The sequence below is a fragment of the Cricetulus griseus genome, unplaced genomic scaffold (assembly GCF_003668045.3).
Source record: "Cricetulus griseus strain 17A/GY unplaced genomic scaffold, alternate assembly CriGri-PICRH-1.0 unplaced_scaffold_77, whole genome shotgun sequence".
Lineage (NCBI taxonomy): Eukaryota > Metazoa > Chordata > Mammalia > Rodentia > Cricetidae > Cricetulus > Cricetulus griseus.
In genome coordinates, this window is record NW_023277418.1 from 33,286 (window position 1) to 41,416 (window position 8,131).

The following is an 8,131-nucleotide window of genomic DNA, read 5'->3' on the forward strand; positions in this document are numbered from 1 at the left end:
ACCCTGAATTTTAAATATCGATGTGTCTACATCTATATCTATCTTCAGGTAGGTAAAGAGCTAGACAGATGTCTGTGTATTGTGACTGTTCTATATTAGAGACTTTGGTGTTGAAGTGCCTGGCTTGAATCCTGCTTCTGCTACTTATTGGTTAAGTATATATCTCTGTGCCTGGGTTTCTTTTTCTACATACCAGACAAACCCCTATCCCAAAAGTCTGTTAAGATATTCAGCAAACTAATGATGCTACAATTTTAGATCAGCACCAGGAAAAGCAATACACCAAGAAAGTGTTAGCCATTGCTTAATGAGTGAGCACCATGTACCATTGAAGATGGCTTTGTCAAAAGAGCTGTGTGCCTCTCTCTCTCTCTCTCTCTCTCTCTCTCTCTCTCTCTCTGTGTGTGTGTGTGTGTGTGTAAGAACAAAACTTGCAGGAGTAAGTTCTCTCCCTCAACCATGTGGGCTGCCAGAATCAAACTCAAGTGTTGAGGCTTAGCAGCAAGCAGGCTTACCTGGTGAGATGTCTCACCAGCCCCCCACCTTCGTTGTTGAGACAAAGTCTCTCACTGAACTGGGAGTTAATCAATTCAGCTAGACTGGTTGGCCAATAAGCTCCAAGGATCCTTCAATACACACACACACACACACACACACACACACACACACACACACACACACACCAGTGCTGGGCTTCCAGAGGCACATTTCTGAGCCAGGCTTTATATAGTGCAGGGGATCTAAACTTGGGTTTGCATGCCTGAGTGGCAACACTTTACTGATTGACCCATCTCCAGCTCCAAGGAGCATTTTTATTTTTTGTTTGGTGAGTAAAATTAGTTCTTTGTTTTTTGTTTTTTTGTTTTTTTTTCTCTAATGAGTACTCATGGATGTTTCTTTAAAGCCTAATGGTTAGAGGTTTGAAAAGCTCAATGACCCCAAAAAACATTAGGAGACTACAGATTTCAGGTGCTTATAAAATTATTTCCTATGTGCTTCTCTCTGGTTTGTAAATTTAATCATTGATCTTTCAAAATAAAACTACATATTTAAGACTTTAGAGGTATATGCCTATATTCCCAGCATTCCAAGGGCTGAGGCAGGAGGATTACCACAAGTTCAAGACTAGCCTGGAATACTTAACAAGTCTCTGTCACAAAATAACAAAAAGTAAAAAAAAAATAATAATTGAAAACTCCTCTGTGTTTCCAAGCCCTTCTGAAGCCCAGAGGTCAGTAGAGAAAGTTCTCCATTGTTTCATCTTGATGGAGAAGGCTGAGGTTTGGCTGCAGTCAACATCAGAGCTTCACATGTCCACACTAACTGGAAGGCTCTGTCTCTAAACCCCAAAGCAGAATTCAACACAGATCTGCCTGATGCTCTGTTCACATCTACCCTATAAGACATTGCTTCCCTGGCTCATTGGATGGTTACAACTTGGAGCCATCCTTTTAAAAACTGCTTTTACTACCATACAGTAATTGTGAATAATGATGGCTTTCATTATGACATCTTTATAGATGTGAATAATGTATTTTGATTATGTTCAACCCCCCCATTACCCACTGTTGTTGTCCCCCTTCCCTCTCTTACTAATCTTTCTTCTCAATTAGCTCTACCCCCTTCTACTTTCGTGTCTGTGTGTGTGTGTGTGCTCTCCCAATCACTTTCATTAGAGTTCTTTATAGAAGTATGGATAAGAATTGCTTACAGGAGCATGGGATCCTTACCAATGGCTACACCACTTAAGAAAATATCTCTCCCTCCCCAGTCAACCATTAACTCAGTGGGTAGGGAGTATCCCAGGAGCCTCTCCCTCCATGCCAGAATGTTGCTGGGTCCAGTCTTGTGGAGATCTTGTGCAAGTCATCTTGGGTGCTATGAGTTCAAGAGAACCACAGACATGCCATACCCAGAATTCAGAGTTTCACAACTCCTTCTGCCCCCACGCTTCCTCTGGCTCCTGCCCTGTCTCGCCCTGTCTTCCATAGTGTCTCCTGAGCCTTAGAGGAAATGATACAGATGTCTCATTTATGTCTATTCAACAGTCATTGCTTCTCTGTACTTTGAGCACATGAGTCTCTAAGGTTATTGCTGATGGCTGCAAACAGACTCTTCCCTGGCCAAAGCTATTGGAAAGGCATAAATAAGCACAGGGCGATCCCTTCTCTTGGAAGCTTCCATTATGCAATCCAGAGGTAATCACCCATTTGCTCTGCCAGACTTCTGGAACTTATTCTTGGGAACAAAGGGTAGGATCAGCATCAGAAAGATAGCCACAAATCTAGGGGTCAGGGAATCAGTAGAAAAAGGATCCAGTTAGCAGTCCCTTTAGTGTTTCTGGGTTGCTTTGACATTCTCTCAACAGCCACTTAAGGACCCCACTATGGCAGAAGAAGGCTGCATCCTCATTTGGCTTTCGTCATAGCTTCCCAGCTTCTCTTTAGCTTGTTTTATAAATGTCATGATCTCCCCAAGATTTTAAAAGTTCTTTCTTAAATTTTCTTTTCTCCTTACTCTAGATTCCTGTGTGCTCATGTTTCCTGTGTAAACCAATCAGAAGGCACCTTGGCAAAGACAGATCTTTACAGCATACAAAAAGATTATTCCACAACAGTGGATGCTATTCCTGTTATTTGGAATGGGCTTCTGGTTATTCAATGGACTTCTCTGTGTTCAAGATTCACCACGCACAGCTCTGCCCTCACCTGAAAGCCACTGTAGGTTCCTAATTGTATAGGAAAGTTTTGGACAAGATTTAGATGCTGTATAAGGAATACTAAACTAATAAAATTTTCTTCCTTCCTCCCTTTTTTGTTTGTTTTTGTTTCTTTGTTGCTTTGATTTTTAGCTTGTAGACCAGGCTGCCCTCAATCTCATAGAGATCCACTGCCTCTGCCTCCTATTTGCTGGGATTAAAGGTGTCTCCCATGCCCAGCTAAGTTTTTTTCATCTCTGGGTGTTTTCACCTTTGAACTCATACATGGATGTCTTTGTGAATGCTTGTTGATAGCATTAATGAAGTAATTAGGTAAAATAGAACCAGTTTAAGCAGTGAGTTGCTTCTTCTTCCTGTACCCATTCTTTTGTCTTTTGGTCGGTGGCTTGGTTATTTGTCTGTCTGGAAGTTGGTTGATTTTTTTGGGGAGGGATAGGTCCCACAGTAGCTCAGGTTGGTTTTGAATATGATCCTTTTGCTTCAGCCCTGTGCATGCTGGGATTACAGACATGTATCACCTCACCAGGTTTCACTCCCCATAATCTCTTCAAATTTCCCACTGCTGACTATCTCTTTCTCTGGATTGGCCACTACTCAGAAATATTGACGAAGCAAACAGCCTGTCTGACAAAACTTTTGGGAGTAAGTTTGGTTTGCAGGCCCTGACACACTCTGGCCCCTTACAGAGTAAGACTTAAGAGAATGACTGAGGTGAAGTCCTTCGTTCCAAACGCATGATGACAGAAAGGAAGTTTCCACTAATACCGGCTTCTACAGGGCTGCAGTTCAGTGGATGATCTGCATGCTTCCTTTTTACTTCTAAACACACGTGTCCCTTTGTTTCTCAGGAAGCGATCATCATGTAGCCACGGGAATCAATGAGTGCAGAGGAAATGTTGCAGGGGAATAATGGAGCCAACTAGCTCAACTCCACAAAAGTTGGTCACATCCTTAAACAATTAAAGAACAGGCATCCAAAGGCTCTTGAAGGAAGTGTGGTGTTTTGACAGTAACTTTTGCCATAAGTAAAGGAATTCCAAAATGCTAAAACATTTGTAAAATGTGAACCAAGCCTGCTGCTCATGCTTTCATCTCAATAGCCCTAATGCCCACTTGCCACAGTATTCCCATTCTATCAATAAACTCTGAGTTTAAATGACTTTCCAAAGACAAATGTGACACTCCAATGGATGTCCCCACACCCAGAAGGACATACAAACAGTGCATATTTGATTTGATGGCTTATTATACATACATACATACATACATACATACATACAAGGACATGAAGATGAAGTTTCGAGGGTATAGAAATGGGGGGTTTAGAGGAGTTAAGAAATTGGGGTGAATATGATCACTATACTTTCTATGAAACTCTCTCTCTCTCTCTCTCTCTCTCTCTCTTGGTTTTTTAAAACAGGGTAGTTTTGGAGCCTATCCTGGCACTCATTCTGTAGACCAGGCTGGCCTTGACCTCACAGAGATCCGCCTGTCTCTGCCTCCTGATTGCTGAGATTAAAGGCATGTGCCACCAACGCCAGGCTTCTATAAAATTCTTAAGTAATTATGTGTGTGTGTGTGTGTGTGTGTGTGTGTGTGTGTGTGAGAGAGAGAGAGAGAGAGAGAGAGAGAGAGAGAGAGAGAGAGAGAGAGATTTTTTTTTGGTTTTTCAAGACAGGGTTTCTCTGTGGCTTTAGAGGCTGTCCTGGAACTAGCTCTTGTAGACCAGGCTGGCCTCGAACTCACAGAGATCCGCCTGCCTCTGCCTCCCCAGTGCTGGGATTAAAGGCATGCGCCACCACCGCCAGGCAAGAGATGTTTTTGTTTCATTTTGTTTTTTAAGACAGGGTTTTTCTCTGTGTCACCCTGGCTGTCCTGGAACTCTCTCTGTAGATGAGGCTGGCATCATAAAGATCTGCCTGCTTCTGCCTCCTGAGTGCTGGGATTAAAGACATGCACTGCCACCACCCAAAAAATGTATATATATTTAAAACCAGTGTTAGTGGCAGCACTTGAAGGAACATGCTCTTTCCACCAATCAGAAGCCATGGCCATATGTCCTGGCCTGAGTATCACAGGACAAATATCTTGCAATTAACTAACTTTCCACACCTATAACTATTCTGTCTTCATAATCAGGCTTATAATTAATAGCTTCGGAGGTAGAAGTAAAATTTAAAGTTTAAGAGTGCATTTGAGGGATGAGAAATGGCTTAGCAGCTAAGAGTATGTACTGCTCTCACAGAGAACCCATGAGTTCTATTCTGTATTGGGTGGCTCATAGCAGCCTCTATTTCCAGCTCCAGGGGATCCAGTGCCATCTTCTGGCCTCTGTAAGCACCTGCACTCATGTGCACACCACTGTGTGCATGCGAACATATAATAAAAATAAAAATAAGCTGCAAAATCCAATGATAGGAAAACTAAAACCATACATCCTTTACTTTGAAGTCAACATCAAATTGGCCAAATTCTGATTCCTCAGAAAATCTTCTTATTCTCTTTCTCTTGTAGCAAAGCTGATGATGGTTCACTAAGTCTTTGTAGAGATCCGAAGTTCGTGTTTCACAGAAACTTGTCTATTGATGAAGTTGATGATGCTGGCCCAGCAAGTGGAACTGAGCATGGCAACAGGGTTTTCATGCTCAGAACCTTCACGTAATGACATTTATCTTTAGTGAAAACTTATACGTTCAGTCTCACTATTTTATGCCATATTTTCTATTCAATACAAGTTATATTATTAACTGAAGACTCACATATACAATTCTAGATGGGACTAAGGCAGGCTAGGGCTTGTGAGGAGGCTCCACAGTCATCAGACACCCCGGTTGCAACTGTCCTTCCACTTTCTATCCTAATAGAGGCTTCAGATCTCAAGGTTACCTCAAGATGAAAGACTATGCTACAATGCTGCTGGAACCTAGCCACAAAGTCATTTGTTCATATAGCAGGAAGAAGAGTAGGAAAGTACAGAAAGGTTGTAGTATAGACTGACTTTTCTTTCCCACCGGGCAGGGCAGTTACGAAATAATCAACATGGAGACTCAACCTTAATAATAAATGCTCAGCCAATCGCTCGGGCTTGTTACCTGCTAACTCTTACATTTAAATTAACCCATATTTCTTGTCTATGTTTTGTCATATGACTTGGTATGTCACATTTCTCAGTATGGCATGCTCTTCTTGCTTCTCTCTGTGTCTCTCGAGACTCCTGACTGCTCATCGTCCCATCATTTTCAGTTTGGATTGACGGCCTAATTTTATCCAGTTCAGCTATTGGCCAGTCAGCTTCTTTATTAAAGCAATCTCAGAGGCATATATTCACACATTGTAAAGAAATATTCCACAATGTGAAACAACTATATGCCCCTCTTCTAAGAATATTCTAGCCAGCAACTTCTCCTTATGTCATTGGGCAGGGTTTGGTCACTTGATCATTCCTGTCTGGGAAAGAAGACTTTATGTGATTTCAGGAAGAGTGGGAAGAATAGGGGAGATGTGTGTGGCTGTGGTGACTTGTTTAGAAAGGTCTAAACAAGCCAGGCAGTGGTGGCAGTGCACACCTTTAATCCCAGCACTTGAGAGGCAGGGGCAGGCGGATCTCTGAGTTCGAGGCCAGCCTGGTCCACTTACAAATTCCAGGACAGAGAAACCCTGTCTCAAAACAAACAGCAACAACAACAACAAAAACAAACATCATCAAAACAAACAGAAAACAAAGCAGCAGAAAAGCCTAAACAAAGGTTTCAGAATGTAAATGAGAATGACTGGGTTTAAATCTCAGGTCTGCTATTTACCACATGAAGGAGAAGCAGGGAGACCAGGTAAAAGGGTGAATTGGACCAGGGAGGTAGTGATACAGAAAATGAAAAACAATCATTTTCTGACTCCAATTTGAAGGGTAAACCAACCGGACTTGTTAATAGATTGGAATACAAGAGAAAATGAAGTCAAGGGTGATAGCAAGACTTTGTTTACTTGCTTGAGGACTGAACGACTGGAATTGACACTCTCTAAGAAGAGATTAGTGTGGGATAATAAGCTCAGGTTTCGAATGTGTATTAGACACCTAAGTGGAGGTCTTGAGTTGGATATAGTCTAGACCACAGAGACTTGGTACAGGCTGGAAGTAAACATGTTTAGAAGCTATCAATATGGAGATAATACGGAAAGGGCTGAATTGGATGAAACGTGAAAGTCGTAGGTATAGGTCAATAACAGAAAACTGCTAAGAACTGAATCTTGGCGTCCTCGCTCCATCCTAGAGTAACTTGGAGAGGAAAAGGACAGGAGGCTTTGGGAAGTGTAGCTCAGTGGGAGACTATGTGTTTACCATGAAGGAGTCTTCAAGGTGATCTCCAGCACCAAAAAAGGAAGGGAGGGAGGGGAAAGAAGGGGAGAAAGGAGAGAGAAAGAGGAAGGAGGAGATGAAGAAGAAGAAAATCTGAAAAAAACAGACAAGAAAAGTTAGAAGCAGTTAGTGGGAGGGAAATCAGGACGAGGGAGAAGCTGTAAGCAGGAAGAAAGCCTTCTGAATGGCAGTGACTGCCTTATGCACTGGTCACACCAGTTGGCCAGTATCTGTGCTGTGGCTGTCTGACAAGAGAGGTTTCTGGCATTGGTGGTGCACGCCTTTAATCCCAGCACTCGGGAGGCAGAGGCAGGTGGATCTCTGTGAGTTCGAGACCAGCCTGGTCTACAAGAGCTAGTTCCAGGACAGCCTTCAAAGCCACAGAGAAACCCTGTCTCAAAAAACCAAAGAGAGAGAGAGAGAGAGAGAAAGAGAGAGAGAGAGAGAGAGACAGAGAGAGACAGAGACAGAGACAGAGAAAGAGAGAGGTTTCTGTAGGTGAGGGGAGTAAAAGGGACAAGGAGGGGCTTTTCATACTTACTATGCATCTGGGGACTCTACCTATCAAGCCCATTACTTCTGGAAGAAATTAAAATACTGCATACTCAATTATGAATGTTTATAATTTATAAAGTTTTATACTCTAGAGATCACTTAACATGTATAAGTCCCCGAATTCTAATCCTAGCACCAAAAAGAAAAGGCCACAAACAATAATAAAGAATTGGGCTGCCGGTGTGGATCAGTGGTATAAGGAATGATTAGCTGTGCCAGGCCAAAAACCAGGGTAAAAAGAATATGGGGGTGAAACTGCCTTGAGATACATAAAGGTTTTGAGGAAATCTGCACAAATGTAGGTAGGTGTGGTGCACACCTTTAGTTCCAGCTCTCATGAGGAGGAGGCAGGTGGATCTCGGAGTTGGAGGCCACCATGGTCTATACAGTGATATCCACGACAACCAGGTATACAACACAGTAAAACCCTGCCTTGAAAAACCAAAACACGCACGCACGCACGCACGCACACACGCACGCACGCAAAATTTCAACTGTAAAGT